This window comes from Peromyscus californicus, unplaced genomic scaffold (genome assembly GCF_007827085.1).
Source record: "Peromyscus californicus insignis strain IS unplaced genomic scaffold, ASM782708v3 Scaffold_4__1_contigs__length_199733344, whole genome shotgun sequence".
In the NCBI taxonomy this organism is placed as follows: Eukaryota; Metazoa; Chordata; class Mammalia; order Rodentia; family Cricetidae; genus Peromyscus; species Peromyscus californicus.
Genome location: NW_026294562.1, coordinates 63,887,800 through 63,905,017, shown reverse-complemented (window position 1 = coordinate 63,905,017; position 17,218 = coordinate 63,887,800). Strand labels below are relative to the sequence as shown.

Below are 17,218 nucleotides of genomic sequence, written 5' to 3'. Positions count from 1 at the left end.
GCTGTGATAAAATACCATGATGAAAAGCACCTCATAAAAGAAAGGGTTTATTTCGGCTTATGGTTCCAGAGGGAGAAACCATAATGGCAGGAAAGGCATTGCATGGTGGCATGAGTAGAGATCATATTTCAACCATACACAGAGAGCAGCAAGGGAGAACAGGAAACAGGCTGAGGCTAATTTATGGCAACCCCAGAAGCTCCAGGAACAATGGGCAACAGTAGACAGACTTATAGAAGAATGCCCGTGAGAAAGACAAACCTTGTCACAGGGGTGGGCAGTTACCTCCTGAGGGCATACTGTGTACATTCCTCCCTTGCCAAAGATTACAGTGAGGGTGGACAGACGGACTGCTGGGACTCACCCTACAAACCGTGGTTAGAGTTTCACTGAGGGTGTGAACTGTGAAGAAGTCATGTTCAGCTGGGTGAAATGGGAGCTTATTGAGTTGCCCAGTCCCTGTAGGGTAGTAAATACCAAACAGTTTAGTCAGCCTGGCTGATATGACAAAGTTACAGAAACCTTCTAAGAATTAGAAAAGATATCAAATATTTGCCCAGGCTAACGCCCTTACTACAGTTGGATGTGGCTGGAAAAATAAAAAATAAAATCAAACAACCCACAAATGAGTCAGTGAGAATAACTTGATTCTTGAGAGCTAATTAAGGACGTCCCTCCATCTATGACAACTGTGTCCAACATTGTTCTTTTGAGGAAACAACTGATATGTGGTGGGACCTTTCCCTACTGTGCTGAGCCTCACCTATGCTTTCTTTAATATTCCCGTAGCACTGAGTCCCAGGACCAATTCCCGCTCACCCGACATAGGCAACAGTTCACCTTAGAGTCTTGCCCCAAGGTGACCTTCACAGTCCTGCTATTTGTCACAGGATGGTGGCTTAGAACCTTGCTTTGTCATCCTGCACATCTTCTATTAAAAGCCTTCATTACAGAAATGATGTAATGCTCACTTCTGAGTGTCTTACGGAGTCAGGAAGCCCTGGAGGAAGGGCAGACACATCTGAGAGAAGGAGGATGGAAATCAGTGTGGACAAAGTGCAAGGGTTGAGTCCAGCTGCAGAGTTCGGGGGAGTTCTATGGTTGAGTGAGACACGTATGCTACTGAGAAGGTTAGTGAATACCCTGTGCATGTGAATGCGAAACAGCTGCAGATGTTTGGGGGCAGGGATCTAGGAGTGTTGGATCTTGGAGTGTTGGGTTTTGCACCCCGCCTTGCTCAAGTTGTCTGCCATGTGTGTAACTTGATCAAAAGGGGCTGGCTCCTTGTGGGATTGGGACAGAAAATCTTAAGAGGCTTTTGAGCAAGTCAGATCCCTGTAGGACAGCCTAACAAGCTGTTTGCTTCAATGCATCCATCCCTTTGTACTAGAAGTCATGAGGAACCTGGAAGGTTATGGGGGCTGTGGAAGAAGCAGCCTAAGCAGGTGGTTCTAATAGGGCTTTAGTCTCCGCCATGGAGAGGGAGAGAAGCTCAGCAGAGAACCAGAAGAGCGATTGCTAACAGTATGTAAGACAATCGCATCCATTATCCCACTTTAGTAACGGTAAAAGTGTTGATTTAAATATGGATGCCCCACCCCCATGCTCATATGTCTGACTACTTAGTCATCAAAAGGGGCACTATTTGAGAAGGATTAGAAGGTGTGGCCTTGTTGGAAGAAATATGTCATTAGGGGTGGAATTTGAGGTTTCAAAAGCCCACACCAGGCCCAGGCCCAGGCCCAGTCTCTTTCTCTGTCTCTCTGTCTCTCTCTGTCTCTCTGTCTCTCTCTGTCTCTCTGTCTCTGTCTCTGTCTCTCTCTCCCTTCCTCTCTCTCTCTCTCTCTCTCTCTCTCTCTCTCTCTCTCTTTCTTTCTCTCTCTCTCCTGCCTACAGATCAGGATGTAACTCTCAGCTACTTCTCCAGCACCTGCCTACTTGCTGCCACACTGCCGCCATGATGATAATGGACTAAGCCTCTGAAGCTATAAGCAAGCCCCCAGTTAAACGTTTTCTTTCATAAGAATTGCCTTGGTCACGGTGCTTCTTTACAGCAGTAGAAGAGTGACTGTGATGTTCAGCAATACAAATCAGCACAGACATCATGAGGCCAAGAAAGAGGGGGTGGGGATACCCAGTGGACTGAGGTTAGAGCAGCATGAATGAAAACTGACCCACGATAATCTTTACTGATGATTAGGCTATATGTAGAGGTCTGGCTTTATGGATTGCCCAGTGGAAAAAGGAGATCTGGCAGATGCTGTGTTAGCCACTGTGGGGATAACAGATGTGGAAGGGGGTATATAACAGAGTCCACCAGGGATCAGTTCCTGATACTTTTCATGTGACAACCAATAGCTCATTGAGTCCTCTCAGATGATTGGTGGGTGAATACTGTAGTGGAGTAAGTGTATAAATATACCTGTTTTATGTGGGATTAACAAATAGGCTGCATAGGAATACCTATGCGTGTCACTGAGGGATTCAAATACGCCCTCACCTGTATGGACACTGCCACGGGCCTCTTGCAAGCATTACATACAAGCAAACAGCAGGTAAGGCTACCATCAAGGCCCTCACCCAACTCAGTGTTATGTGTGGACACACCAGAGAATGGACAGCCACAGGGGCACTCATTTCACCAACACAAATTTGCAGAACTGGGTGGAGGACCACTAAATCAAACGTCATTTCTACCCACCTTACAACCTTAAAAGGACTGCATTAGTTGGAAGGAAGGATAAATTGCTAAAATAGCAATTTAAGAGTTTGAATGCTACCTACATTGGAAGAAAAAAAGACCTCGGAAGTTATTAAGTTGACTAGATGAAATTCCCAGTGTTGGAGATGGGCCTCCTTTCTATGAGTTCTTGGCGGTGGCGTGGAGGGGGGGCTCACACATAATACAGGCGATTGCCACTTATGTTGGTTGCATGCCAGAACTGAACATATAAGTGCCTACTGCCCAAAGTATCATATATTTTGGTTGTAGGACATGTAGAAAGCAGGCTGACTTAGTTGGAATCTCTCTCTCTCTACTGGCTTGTATTGATAGTACCAGAGGGTGCTATGTGCTGTGCTACTGGGAGAGAGTTGTCACAGGTAGTTTTTATCACTTATAGATTCTGCACGTTGTTACCCACATGCCAGTCAAGATATGCCCATTGGCACAAGAGTGGCATGGCTGATAAGAGTGCAACCAACTAGTTTCTGTTAGATTGAATGCCCACTCCACAGAAGGAAAGGAATGCTTGCTACTATAAGCCTGGGAGTGAGGGGCTGTGACTATGGAGGTCCTAGGCTCTAATGTGGAAGCTATTGCTTTTATTTTATTAAATGGATGCAATGCACCCATCAAATCACCTTAAAAAGATTTCTTTTAAAGGTTAATTTATTTCTATGTATATGGATGTTTTGCCTGCACGCATGTCTGTGTATGCCTGGTACCTGTGCATGCTTGGTACTGCAGAGGGAAGAAAAAGGCATTGGATCACCTGGAACTGTGTGGGTGCTAGGAACTGAACCCAGGTCCTCTGGAAGAACAGTCGGTGCTCTTAACCGCTGAGCCATCTCTCCAGCTCCAGCAGTTCCACTTCTTAATGCCACCTTTCCATTTTAATTGCTTTTCCTGTAATAGAATACCCTAACAAAAGCAACTTGAGGGAGAAAGAGATTTATAGTTTGGTTTGTTTGTCTCACAGTTTGAGGGTATAGTCCACCATGATGGGAAAGTCCTGGCTGTAGGAGTTCAAAGCAACTGATCATACTGCACCCTGTCAGGAAACAGAATGGTAAACATTTGTGCTCAGCCCACTTTCTCATATTTATTTATTGAAACACAGTCTCACTGTGTAGCTCTTGGCGGCCTGGAGCTCTCCATGTAGAGCAAGCTGGCCTTAAACTCACAGCAATCCACCTGCCTCTGTCTCTCAAGTGCTGGGATTAAAAGCATGTGCCACCATGCCTGGTGCTTTCTCTTATTTTATACAGTTCAGCGCAGGAGGACTGCCTTCAGACTGGACTTAGAAAATACTTAGGGGCTCACATAGATCACCAGAAGGGATAGCTGTTATTATCCTTGATTAATGGGCTGTTCCTTCCTTCTGGGTGGTAAAGATTTCATTAGGGAGGTGGGCTGGGATAGGTATGATGTGCTATAGGTAAATGCAACAGTGAGAGGAGTGTGTCCTCAAGTAGAGGCTTGGTAGGAGTGGTAAACAGTCACACAAGTACACTCAAAAGGTTTGGACAATCCTTGATGGAGAGGGAATGCTATGCTGGGTGGACCTTGGAGCTGTTACTGACTTTCAAAGCTTGTTGCTTTTCAGAGCCTGTGACAGCCCGGATAACCTTCAGAAGCCCTTTCTGAGAACAGAGGGATGGGCCTCTGCACATCACAGACCCATCACCGCAAAAGGCAATTGAAAGCCGGATTTCAGGGCACCACATACCTTGTTGCTGAGGTTCATTAGATGCCCTCTTTCTTAGGGTTTCCACAGGAGCCTTTCTTCCTCAGCCCTGTGTTCCAGGGGCCTCCTCCGGGATGATTTTTAATATCTTTGCCAAATTAAATATGAGCCACCTAATTACAATGGGGACACCCTGCCCTTGGATGAACAAACTCGAGCTATAGAAGAAATGTTGCATCAGCATCGCATCCTCCCTGAACTTTGAAAAGGAGGGAACTAGAAGCCGCGTCTGCTTCTGCTCAGGATGGATCCATCAGCCCCAGTGACTGCTGTGAGAGAGCTCAAGGTGCTGCCCCAAGTTCCTTACGGAAAACAGAGTGCCAAGCCCACCAAGAATGCAGCTGATAGCCCTGCATGACTGTGGCCTCTCCTGTCACTCTGTAAAGGGAGCCAGGGAAGCAGGCCTGAGGCTGGCATGCAACTCATTGGTGGCTAAGGCCATGGTCAGCATGAGAAGGAGCTGAACACTGTTTCTAGAACTGCATCTGGACCAGACCCCCTTTAGAAGGGTGTGCTACAGAGTCCATAGGCCCTGAGTGGTCCAGGCAGTGGCTAGAGGGGCTGGATCCTCTCCATAGGAAACCCCCTCATAGCTGGCAAAAGAAATGGGTGAAGTGCTTATCTCTACCCATGGTGGTGTCCTAGGGACCCAGGGACCCTGCTTTTGAAGACTCTGAGTACTCCAGAGTCCAAGAGAGGAAGTGACAGAGAACATCAGAAAGAATCTTCCGTGAGTGAATATGGTGCAGGCTATGTGTCTAGATGGAAATCTGGACCCCTCAGAGTTGTTACTGATTGATGCCTCTTTCTTCTAACAGTTGAGGGTTAACAGAGGTCCTTGCCACAGACTCGGTGTGGCCTCTGTCTTGTGAGAGTTCTAAGAATCTGTCTGTCATCCCTACTCTATGTCGTGTCTGGGAACCACAAGTTTTGTGGGAAGAGGGGTGAGAAGGAGAGATGAAGACTCAGAGGTGATGGCTTCCTGGGGGTAACACTGGGTGAGAATTACAAGGGGGTTTGTTAGAGGTGAGGCTGACCCAGAATCTCAACAGCATGGAAAGAGGGGGCGTGCCCCAGATCAGTAGTCTCTGGGTACCCCCATCAGAGCAGTCACCCTCCAGCCTTGAAGGCAGCCTGATCCTGGTGGGGTCTAAAGCTTTCTCTCAACTGTGTTGGGACTTGTCTGGGAAAAGTCTTCCTTCAGTGTTACCTCTTAAAAACAACTCTGTTGAGATAGCATTCACATCCCACGCAGCCCACCCACCCATGGTGTGGAGTCTGGTGGTTTGAAGAAATTCACCAATACCAACACCACCACAGCCATTTGTAGAACATTTAACATCACCCCCAAGAACAGCTCTGGGCAGCAACGAATCTACTTTGTGTCTCATGTTCCCAGGTCTGGAAGTTTCACAGGGATGGCATCCGTGGTCCGTGCCAGTTCCTCCCCCATGTGGAGTTTTCTTTGGACACAGTAAGCACTAACTGTGCCCGACTGGTTTGCTTTCAGTGAGCCCTTGAGTTCTAATAACTGTTAGGCATATTTGGGATAGGAATGTAACTCAATATCCAAAGCCCTGTGTCCTGTCTACAGTAACCCAAACACATAGCTTGAATGACAGTATTGCTCAGAGGTCAGTGACATGGGACATCCTAATACCTGGGCTTCCTGGCTTCAGGTGGGGGAGGAACCACCTCCATGGGTGGAGATAAGTACTTCACCCATTTCTCTTGACTTCTTGGACACTTGCCACCCCCTCTGACAGTGGGGACATCATGTTCCCTTAGAAGAGCCATTGGTACTGCAGTTCTCCTCCAGAGCCACCCAGCATCTCCATTGACTCCCCTCCATCCTAAGCCTCCTTCTCTGGGAGGGGCAGTAAACTGACAACTACCCCACATAGTGTTGAAGAGATTCAATGCAACTGGGGCATTTTGGCAGTCACAAGGGGGTATGGTCCACACAGGCAAGAAGAAAAGATATATTTGAAGGAAGTTGAGTTGAGGGGAGAGATGTATAAACATCTGTGTGTATGTGTGTCTATGTGTGTGCATGCACATTACATACATGCGTGGAGGGCCAGAGGTGAACATTCTCCACATTAATTCTTGATATAGGGTTCCTCACTGAACCCGAGCTCACAAATTGGGTAGGCTAGCTGGCCAATGGGCACTGGAGCTCCACCTGTCTCTGTGTTCCCACCCTTACCCTAGTGCTGGGGTTACAGAAGTGTGTTGCTCAGCCCAACTTTTATGCACGTGCTGGGGATCCAGAGTCAGGTCCCCATCCTTGTGCAGCCAAGTCTTTACTGGCTGAGTCATCTTCCAAGCCCAAGATGTTTAAGCATTGTAAATGTCCGAGATGCAAAGCATTCTTCTTTGTTGCTGTGATAAAACACTCAACCAAAAGCAACCTAAGAGAATTTGCTCACAGCCAAGGAAGTACAGCAGAAACCATGGAGGATGCTACTTGCTAGCTGACTTACAGGCTCACACTTAGCTAGATTTCTTATATAGCCTAGAGCTGCCTGCCCAGAGAAGGATGCCATGCCCACAATGGGATGGGCTCAGGAAAGGAGGACCCTGACCTAGTCCACTGTGAACACAAGCCAGTCCAGGATGATTAGACTCAACATAGTCTAGATCCAGGCTCCATGTGGCAGGCTGGGAGAAGAAACTGGGTCACAGTCAGCATGAATCCTTTTGGACTATAGGCTCTGAGAGCATCTTCATGATGTAACCACAGGCTTTCATGTTAATGGCAGGAAGCCCCATCTGCCTTGACACTGCTTCAAAGAACCATTCCCTCTCCCTCTGTGAGATCAGCAAATGTGTCCCCAGGGGCCTCTGAGTCTGGAAATCAGGAGGCTGAGAACTGAAAGAACCACAAGACCAAGGGACCAGCAGGAAGGCCAGGAGAGAACTTGACCCCAGGATGAAGTATGTAATATCCTTTGCCACTCTGCATGCTGTGCTTCAGGAGCCAGGGAAGGTGCATGCTGCATGCTGCCTTGGCCTGCTATTAGTCCCCACAGCCTCATCACCCAGTACTCATGTTTCCCATCACATTCCTCCGTGGGCCATTTGCCCCCAAAGCATGAAGACCACAAGGCATTCCACACTCACTCTGCACTGGGCCCAGGCAGCAGATTCTGATAGTCTGGTTCTGCACACTGACAGCCGTCTCAGGCAGTCCTATCAATCAGCCTCCCATCAGTAGGGAAGGGATGTTCAGGGAATCTTCCAGAATGCAGATAGTGGGAGCCCAGCAGCTTTCAAGTGGTTTGGGGTCCATTTAAATGACACTGGGATCCCACATAATGACAAGTTTGGGTGAGTATATGGCAGGCATGGGAGTTGGGGGATATCAACCATCCTACTAAAGCCAACCATGCAGCTGCAATTGGTACATGGGTTGGGGGGGGCTCAAATATCATAGTCCTCTCCCTCTCCATTCTTCTGTGTCTTGATGTAGCTGGAGTTTTCTCCAGTCCCACCCGGGCCCGCAGCCACTCAGACCCAAGTAAACACACAGAGACTTATATTACTTATAAACTGTTTGGCTGTGGCAGGCTCCATGCTATCCAGTTCTTATTTCTTAAATTAACCCATTTCTATCAATCTATAAGTTGCCACGTGGCTTGTGGCTTACTGGTACTTTCACATCATGCTTCCTCTGTCTCTGGCTGGTGACTCCTGACTCAGCCTTTCTCTTCTCAGAATTGTCTCCTCTCTGCTTGTCCCATCTATACTATACTTCCTGCCTGGCTACTGGCCAATCAATGTTTTACTTATCAACCAAATCAGAGCAACACATTCACAGCATACAGAGTGATCGATATCCACAGCATCTTGAGGCTCAGGACTTGGGACTATTTGCCCTGTCTCAAGCTTGGGGTGTGTGTGTGTGTGTGTGTGTGTGTGTGTGTGTGTGTGTGTGTGTGTGTGTGCTGGGGAATCCACACATTACAGGGCACATGAATGTCCCATCCTTCTTCATTCTTCTGTGTCCTGAGGCTCAGGCATTGGGCAGTCATAGAATGGGGGGATCAGTCAGACTTCCAGAGAGGTGGAAGATGAGTTATAGAGAGCTCTCCTACTGTCAAAGTGACCCCAGGGTGCTTTCTCTCTGGCATGAACCACATGTTTGTAGTTATTCCACTGGTGACAAGAGCAGCTTGTCAAGCACACTAAGAGTAACCGTGTTGAAAATGAAGCTTGGTTCCTAGAAAAATTGTCATGTCCAGCATCTTTAGTCAGGGCTACTCTTCCCCATATTGGCTAAGTGCAGGTAGTTCAGTGTTCCGCCCAGATTACCAGAAGAAATGGGTAAGGACAGGATGCAGCCTCAAAGCAGGGCTAGTGGTCCAGGCTTCGCCCAGGCACTCTGTCTTGGACACACTTGGCTTCTAGGGCTGTGGATTTAAATTCTTGCAAGTCCATATGAGAGAACAAACTAGTACCATAGGAGCTCCCAGTCAGGTGTGCCCCTACCATCAGGCAGGGTGTGTCCTGGGAGCTAGGCTGGCACGTTTGTGGCAGCCTTCTCATAGGAGGTCAAGAGTGGGAGGCAGCATCTCTGCCCACCTGTCTGGTAGCCTTGAGCTCACTCCATAGGCGCACAGATCTGTCTCAAACCCCTATTGGTATCGCCGAGTTTACGGCCTGAGCACAGCCACTCACCTAAGCTCTACAGCAAGTTCTTAAGAGGTTGCACTTGAGCCAGGCATGATACTCCACACTTTTAATCCCAGCATTTAGGAGGCAGAGGCAGGTAGATTCCTGTTAGCTTGAGGCCAGCTTGGTTTCTATAGCAAGTTCCAGGGCAGCTAGGGCTATATAGTGAGACCCTGTCTCAGATTTAAAAAAAAAAAAAGGAGGTTGTACTTGACTTAGGTCTGGCTGCCTCTCCTGAAAGCAGAGCATTTCCCTTAAATGAAATGACCTCTGGCCCCAGCTGGAAGTGGTCATCTCATCTCGAAAATTCATTCGGATGCGCCAGCTCTTTTCTGCAAAATGCGTCTCAGAATTTATATAAAGAAGGGTTTAAAAATAGCTGCTAGAGCCACAGTGAGCGCTGACCCAATTATCGATCAAGAGAGGGAAGCAGGTGCCCACTGGGCATGCTCGCCTCTGCCCAGGCCTCCCTTGTGGCTAGCTCAGAGCCTGTGCACTGCTGGACCTTCAGGAGAAGGTGTTAACTTCTCAGCATGCTTTCCAGAACAAAATGTGTTTCTGACTCCTGAATTTTCTGTGCCTCAAGGGTCTTTCAGCCGGCACTATTTATCACCTGGCTCTCATTTCAGGGACTGGGGAAGCTTTTGGCTTGAGGATGCTCATGTACCTGCTGACCCCCTCCTCGCTGTATAACTACCCCCAAGTGTTTTCAGGATTTTCAAGTTCTAGGACAATTGTCAGCGACTGGTTCCTAGTTCCTTTCTTCTGAACAACCACGTGGCCCAGCACAGGTTCTAGCTATGGTCCTGGCTCTAAAAGAACCACCGGCCTCCATAGCCATCCTCTTGTCCTCCAATTTAATAAGACCCTGGGCTTAGGCTGGGCGGCTGGTGGTGCACACCTTGAATCCCAGCACTAGGAGGCAGAGGCAGGCAGATCTCTGAGTTTGAGGCCAGCCTGGTCTACAGAGCAAGTTCCAGGACAGCCAGGGCTGTTAACATAGAGAAACTCTGTAAAACAAAACAAGCAAACAAGACTTTAAGATTCGACCTGCTGGGACTGAGAAATGGCACTGAGCCTCACACCCCAATCCTGCTCCTGCAAGGGTCACTCAGCAAATAAGGAGGGCCATTATACTGTGGAGAGACGCTGAGAACAGGATAGGTATGTCCCTGCTCTCAGGGGACTCAGGAACCAGGGGGCAATTACACAAGCATGAAGATGGCTTAAAAGCAGGGTTCCATGCCAGTTAGGAAAAGATAATGCTGGATGGACTTGTAGCAGGACATCATAATCTGGGGGCAAAGGGTCAGCTGGCATTTCTGGGGAAGTGAGATTTGAGGAGTGACCTTAATATGGCCTTCTTCTTCTCTCTCTACCTTCAAACACCTAGGCCATCTTCTGCCACTCTCCCCATTCTTAGGCAGGCAAGCCTTGGCTTCTAATCCATACCCCAGGAATAGGCTTGTCCAGTGCCTCCCCCTGAGGTCAAATACTTTCATATTCAGGCTGCCTTGGAGGAGGTGTGTTCCTGGGATGAGCTTTAAGGTTTTTTTTTTTTTTTTTTTTTTTTGTTTTTCGAGACAGGGTTTCTCTGTGTAGCTTTGCGCCTTTCCTGGTACTCGCTTTGGAGACCAGGCTGGCCTCGAACTCACAGAGATCCGCCTGCCTCTGCCTCCTGAGTGCTGGGATTAAAGGCGTGCGCCACCACCGCCCGACGAGCTTTAAGGTTTTAAAAACCCACACCATTCATTCGCAGCTAGCTTTCTCCTGTGTCTCAAGATGCAAGCTCTCAGCTACTGCTTCAGAACCATGCCTGTCTGTCTGCTGCCATGCTTCCTGCCATGATGGTCATGGACTCTCACTCTCTGAAACTGTAAGCTCCTAATAAACTCTTTCTTCTGTAAGTTGCTTTAGTCATAATATCTTATCACAGCAATAAAAAAAAAAAAACCTAAGACACACACCTGCTTCCTCAGTGTGTTTCTCTGGTGTATATTTCTCATATGTTCTGAATCTCTTTGAATGTAGGCCTTACACGTAATACACAAACAGGGTTGTTTTGTAATCAATTCCCAAGATCACTTTATCTTTACTTGTTTTTTAACAAGGAAAACAAGTGTAATCTGTAAATGCTATCCCTAGATGCTTTGGCCTCTGGCTAGAAGGGCAGTTGAACATAGAACCCTAGAAGAGGGCTCTGCCCAATGGACAGCCATCACCAGGTAGTCTGTCCTTCCTTCTACTTAGTTATTTCCAGCTTATTTATTTATTTGTATTTTGAGACAGGGTCTCACTATGTAGCCTTGGCTGATCTGGAGCTTGCTATGTAGATCAGGCTGTCCTTGAACTCACAGAGCTCTATCTGCCTCTGCCTCCCAGTACTGGGATTAAAGGTGTGCCATCACACCTGGTTTATTTCCAGCCATGAGGTGGCATTACTTTTGAAGCAGAAGTCTTATTATTTCAAAACTTGGTAGCACACAAAAGGAAGTCCCTCTAAGGCAGGAGGGTGTATGTGTCCCATCTGGCTGCCTCTACGAACAGTGTCTGGGGCCTGTATATAGAGCTGGGTTTAGACTGGGAATAAGTCCTTTTCAGAAGGAAGGTCCAAAATCTCAAGGCAGGACGGCTCTGAAAGCCCACAGAGAGGTACCTGGATGTGCTAGGTGGGGACCCTGAGGCCCAGTGTCTAAGGGTGCCTCCCTCCAATAGGAACTAACTCTGGACACAACCTGACAACCCTGCACATCTGATGCAAAAGCTCACAGTGATGCCAACAGCATTTCAAGGAGTAAACAGAGATTACTAACTGCAGATCCCTGCCGAGGCACCTGCTCACAGTGACTTGGTCATTGCCTTCCAGGCCAGGCTAGAAAGGCAGGGCCAGCTGGCCTGCACTAGGGGCTTTTGATGAGCTGGCTAGATCTACCATGGGCCAGGTATGCAGGGATGGTGTTCAGGGCACAGCTTGCCTGGATCTCTCAGGAATCTCAGGTGTGCAGACAGTCCTTACCCTCCTGGAGCTCCTGGAACTTCCCGGAATACTAGCAGCTGCCAGCACACCTGAGGGTAGAGGAAGAAAGTCACTAGCAGGTGCCAGCACACTTGAGGGTAGAGGAAGAAAGTCACTAGCAGCTGCCAGCACACTTGAGGGTAGGGGAAATGGAGTCATTAGCAGGTGCCAGCACACCTGAGGGTAGGGGAAATGAGGTCATTAACAGGTGCCAGCACACTTGAGGGTAGGAGAAGGGGGGTCGGTAGTCCTAGCCACCCTGTCTGTGTTCCTGGTTACATTGGGTTACCTCATACTAGAGTCCCTGCTGTGGATAGGGTCCTGTGTAAAAGGCTGGGACTTACGAACATCCCAAGATGAATCTCCAGGGTGTCCTGAGGTGGCAGGAGGAAAGATAGGGACTCAGGGCTGCCAGCAGCTTGCCCTCTTTCCACACTCCTATGGGATCCCAGCCAGAAGCGACAGCAACAGGACCCAAAGCTCCTGTCAGCAGTTCCATGAGCCCCCATGGGTTCTGGCAGAATGTTGGTATGGGCCAGGAGCTCACTGACAGGGCCACTTCTCAAAGTCAAGATCAAGGGAACCGTATATGAAGTGCAGCATTGTCTCTGCCTCACCAAGGAGGGAGCTATGTAAACAACTTGGCATTCTGCACTGGAGATAGACCCTTCCATGGCCCATTTCCTCCTCACAGACTCCTGGATACAGACACCAGTGTGCTTGCCCCTCTTGGAGGTGGCGATTGCTAGACACCTTCAGCAGAGTTATGCTCGGCTGTCATGCCTGTAGTCTTTGAGGCTAGACAATGCCATTGTGCATGGAAACCCCTTCAGCACCCACTGTGCCACCCTTGCCTGCCTTCTGGGAAACCTTGTAAGATGGGCCATGGCATACCAGAGGTAAGATGGTTCATACAAACAGATGCTTGCCACCTAACTTACCACTCAGCTCCCGGTCCCTCCTGTAGCCCCAGAGGTGTATCCTGGGCTTTGTTTCTTCCAGGGTAAGTGACCCTCTGGGTGACTGGCCACAGCTTCCACTCCACAGAGGCCTGACTGCATAGGAACACCAACAGGACCCCACGGAAGCCGGGAGGGGACAATCCCTAGATGAGGGTGAGTGAACTGACTCCCGCTGGCTTTCTCTCCCTTTTGCTCAGGAAGGACCGCATTCAGGATCTTCACTCAAGATTGGAAGGATACCTCAGGAGCCTCCTCCAAGTACCCAGGTGGGTCTTTCTGGGGACAGACATCTGTGTCAGCAGTGTGGGTGTCTGCGGAAGCCCGTGAGTAGGGTGAGGGATGCACTGTCCAGAACAGCATGTATTTTCCTTCAGAAGGGAGTACGTCTCGGCCAGAACTGGGTCTGTGTTACCTGCCAGGCAGGCTGGGAACAGCGGGCCCACCAGTTCACTCAGCTGTAACCTCAGCAGCCAGGACTCTAGGCTTCAGATCCAATTCTGTCTGGTAAAATTGGAGCTCTCCTTACACTAAATGGGCTCCTTGATCTGATTCCATGATCATCATGAAATCAGCGCTATCCAGAGCCCACTCTGAGGTCCTGGAAATTAATTTAGCTATTTCTTGAGCAAGCTCAGCATTCCCACACTGACAGCCCAGCTTTCAAATGCACTGGCTGCTGCTCTCGGGAGCAAGGGAGGGAGGCCAAGATGTCATCTCTGGCATGCTGGAGAACACAGGACCCAGTCAATGCCAGTGAGGCCATTGGCTTTCTACTTGATGGGTGCATCACTAGGCCCAGCAAGGCAGACTCTACCTCACTCAGAGGAGGGGTGCAGAAGTAGCCTCCCTAGCCAGGGTCTCCTATGGGGGAATGTGCGGTTACAGAGAGGTCTCAGAGTTTGGACACAGGAAGGGCAGACAGTTCCCAGCCTTTGCCTCTTCCTTTTCTCATAATCCCCCACTTTGGACATGAACATTATCACATTGAAAACTATCCACTGTGGACCAAGTGTGTTAATAATAAACATGGAACTAGAGTAGACTGTCCTTTCTGGTCCTGCCTTCACTCAGTTTCTTTTAAATGTTGTGGCCTCAGGGTAGTTTGGGGGAGTTTTTTCGCTTTTCTCTCAGGAAGTGTCTGTTTCAAACTGGAATATTTTGTTCCTTGCAAACTTGGTATAACACGTCTCTGCAACCTGTGTGAGACAAATAACACCTCCTACAGGTTCCTAGCTGGAAGGGACCCTGTGACAAAAGACAGCTGAACCAGAGAAAAGTGCACAGAAGCTTAGTGACGTGTGTGTTTCGTGAGCACACAGACACACTAGGAAATACACAGCTTTCAGGATGGGCCTTGTATTGCAGCTTGTGTAGCTTCCTCAGTAAAGATCTGCGAGCCTGGGAGAGGTGACAAGGCAAGGAACACTCAGGGTCTCTAGAGTGGGTGCTGTCGGGCAAGACAAGTGCCTAGCAACGGATAAAAATGGATGTTCTCTCAGCCATGTTAAAGCCAGTCAGCACGAACCCCTCCAGGTCTCCCTGGAGGCTTCAGGGAGTATGTTGTCAGCTTTCACCTCCCAGGGACAGGGGTGGTGGCAGGTCCCTTTGATCTGTAAACCTGGGCCCTGCTTTTTGGTGAGCAGAGGGAGGCAAAGCCCTTGCACCTGATGCTTCTCGACCTTGGCACTTAGCGGTGTTCTGCAATTGTCAGCTGGGTTTTCTTATGCGGAGATAATAATGGCTATAGAACTCTCAGGTCAACCCTCTCCTCTTGAATCAATATTTAAGTCATTATTTTCTAGGAAGTGATTTGCTTTCCATACTTGAACATCTCGTTCATTTTGAAGGAGACTTCAAATTGACTGGTTTGTGGTCTTTTTATCCTTTAAAACTGCTGTACACATCAGCTGACTTCCTCATTTTCGTCCTAGCAGTCACGGCCTTCCCTCTCATGAGCGCTGTGGACGACACTTCAGTCAACTCTCTTTCCTGGGGCTTCTGGATTGGGCCTTATTTGATGACTAATTTTAGCTCATGCCTTTATCTTTTTTCTCCCAGTGACATTGCCCTTAGCCTCCTCTTCTTCCTCTCATTGAGGTTGGATATTTAGCTCATTGATTTTCATTCTTTCCTTCTCTTAAGGCTACAGTTTCCAGGTACCATTACTTTAGTCTATGTAATGATAACAGAATACCTCAGGCTGGGTAATTTATAAAGGTAAAAAATATTCCTCAGTCTTGAGCCTGGAAAGTTCAGAAGAATGGTGCTGGCATCTGGCAAGAGCCTCCAGATGTGTCCTGATGTGGTGGAGGGACAAGATACACAGAGAGGGTTGGACCCATCCTCCTATCAGGACCCCACTCCAGGGAAACAAACCTGGTCCCTCATTAATTACTCTTGAAAGCAGGGCCCTCATTCTTGGTCATTGGGGTTTATTGTTATTATTACTTTTTAAGATTTATTCATTTTATTTTTATATATGAGTGTTTTGCCTGCATATATGTATGTGCACTACATGCATGCCTGTTGTCCAAAGAAATTAGAAGAGGATATCAGATCCCCTGGAACTGGAGTTACAGATGCCTGTGAGCCACCATGTGTGTGCTGAAAACCAAAGTCAGCTCCTCTGCAAAAACAAATACTCTTAACCACCGAACCACGGCTCCAGTTCCCTTGATCACCGTTAAACTCACCTCTCAACACTTCAGACTGTAATGGCAATTGAATTTCAGCTCATTTGATGTGTCTTGTTGTTAGTTAGTTAGTTTGTTTGCTTATTGGTTGAGACAAGATCTCACTATGTGTCCCACGATGGTTTCAAATTCATGGTAATCCTCCTGCTTCACCCTCTTGAGTGCTAGGATTTCAAGTGTAAGCCACAACACCCAGTTTACCAGTTTTAAGGATTTCTAATGTTTATTTTGCATCATTCCTTAATTTGTGTGCCATTTAGAACTGTCTGTTTTATTTTTCCAAATAAATGATGATTTGTAAAGGTTATTTTCATGAGTTATCTGTAAAATCTTGTTTTTACTTCAAACTAATTGCATTATGGCTGAAAACAGTTTGTATGCTACTGAGTCATTGAAATAGACTAACTGACTGTGTTGAAGTAAATAGTCACTTAAAAATTACATTTATTTATTTACTGTGTGTTTGTGTGCATACACAAGCTTGCCAACAATACTCATGTGGTCAGAGGACAGCTTGGGGAAGTTGATTTTCTCCTTCAATCGCATGGATTCCAGGGATCAAATTCAGGTTGTCAGACTTGGTGCCTTTACCAGCTGAGCTGTCTCATGGCCCCCACTTTCGTGTTTGAGAGCAGGAAGGTGCTTCACAGAGCCACAGACACCAACACTTAGAAGGAATGTCCATTCTCACTTCTTGTTGTAGCCACAAATTCCTACCTAAAACCTCTACCACTCATCACAACTCTGTGCCCCTTACAAGTCCAGTAGGAAACGTGGCTCTGACTTTGGGGAGATCCAGATGCATCTGCAAGTCTTACCCAAGCTCTCAGTTTTTCTCATGTCTCCAATGGGGGCTTGTCCTTCTGTGCATGAGGTCTCTTTGTTCTTTAGAGGAGGTGCTTGGCTTCACACCTGCACTTGATAAGGGCAGTTGCTTAAGAGTCAATGCCCTGAAGCTTTTGCTAGTGGTTCTTTCTAAGAGCTTCCCAGATGCATGAGGTGGGCATGGCTTCTCTTTCTCAGGCTGGTGATTGGTGGGTACATATACTGGTCCTTATTTGTTAGTGGGGTAAGGTGGTGTAGGCTGCAGGACTGCTTCATGTTTAGCTACAGGGTGACTTCCTTCTGAGCACAAGAAGGGCACCCACCCTTTCTTTCTGGCCTTTGGCCTCCACCTTAACTGGCAGTGAGGGCTGGGTTCTGATTGTCTGAATGGGTAGCTCAGTTATATGGTTTTGTCTTTAGCCATGGCCAGCAGAGTGACAAGGGAAGAAACAGGCCATATTAAGTCCTAGGGTCAGACAGGCCCGGACTCCAAGGAAGGAACAAACATTATCATCTTCAACTTCTGGGAGAGGGATGGGGCCATGAGCAGGCCCATTCCAGGGCTGTGTTGGGATA

The 17,218-nt window shown here is 48.0% G+C and overlaps 1 long non-coding RNA gene across 2 annotated transcripts; it reads left to right on the top strand.

The window, feature by feature from the left end:
- The first annotated feature begins 907 nt into the window (after positions 1-907).
- LOC128094890 (uncharacterized) lies at positions 908-16,124 on the top strand. Of its 2 annotated transcripts, XR_008213102.1 has the most exons (4): positions 908-1,130; positions 4,329-7,409; positions 13,322-13,390; positions 15,059-16,124. It is a non-coding gene; the product is annotated as an uncharacterized LOC128094890 (long non-coding RNA). The 2 variants fall into 2 exon arrangements; XR_008213101.1 differs by having other exon boundaries at positions 13,322-16,124.
- The last annotated feature ends 1,094 nt before the right edge of the window (positions 16,125-17,218 follow it).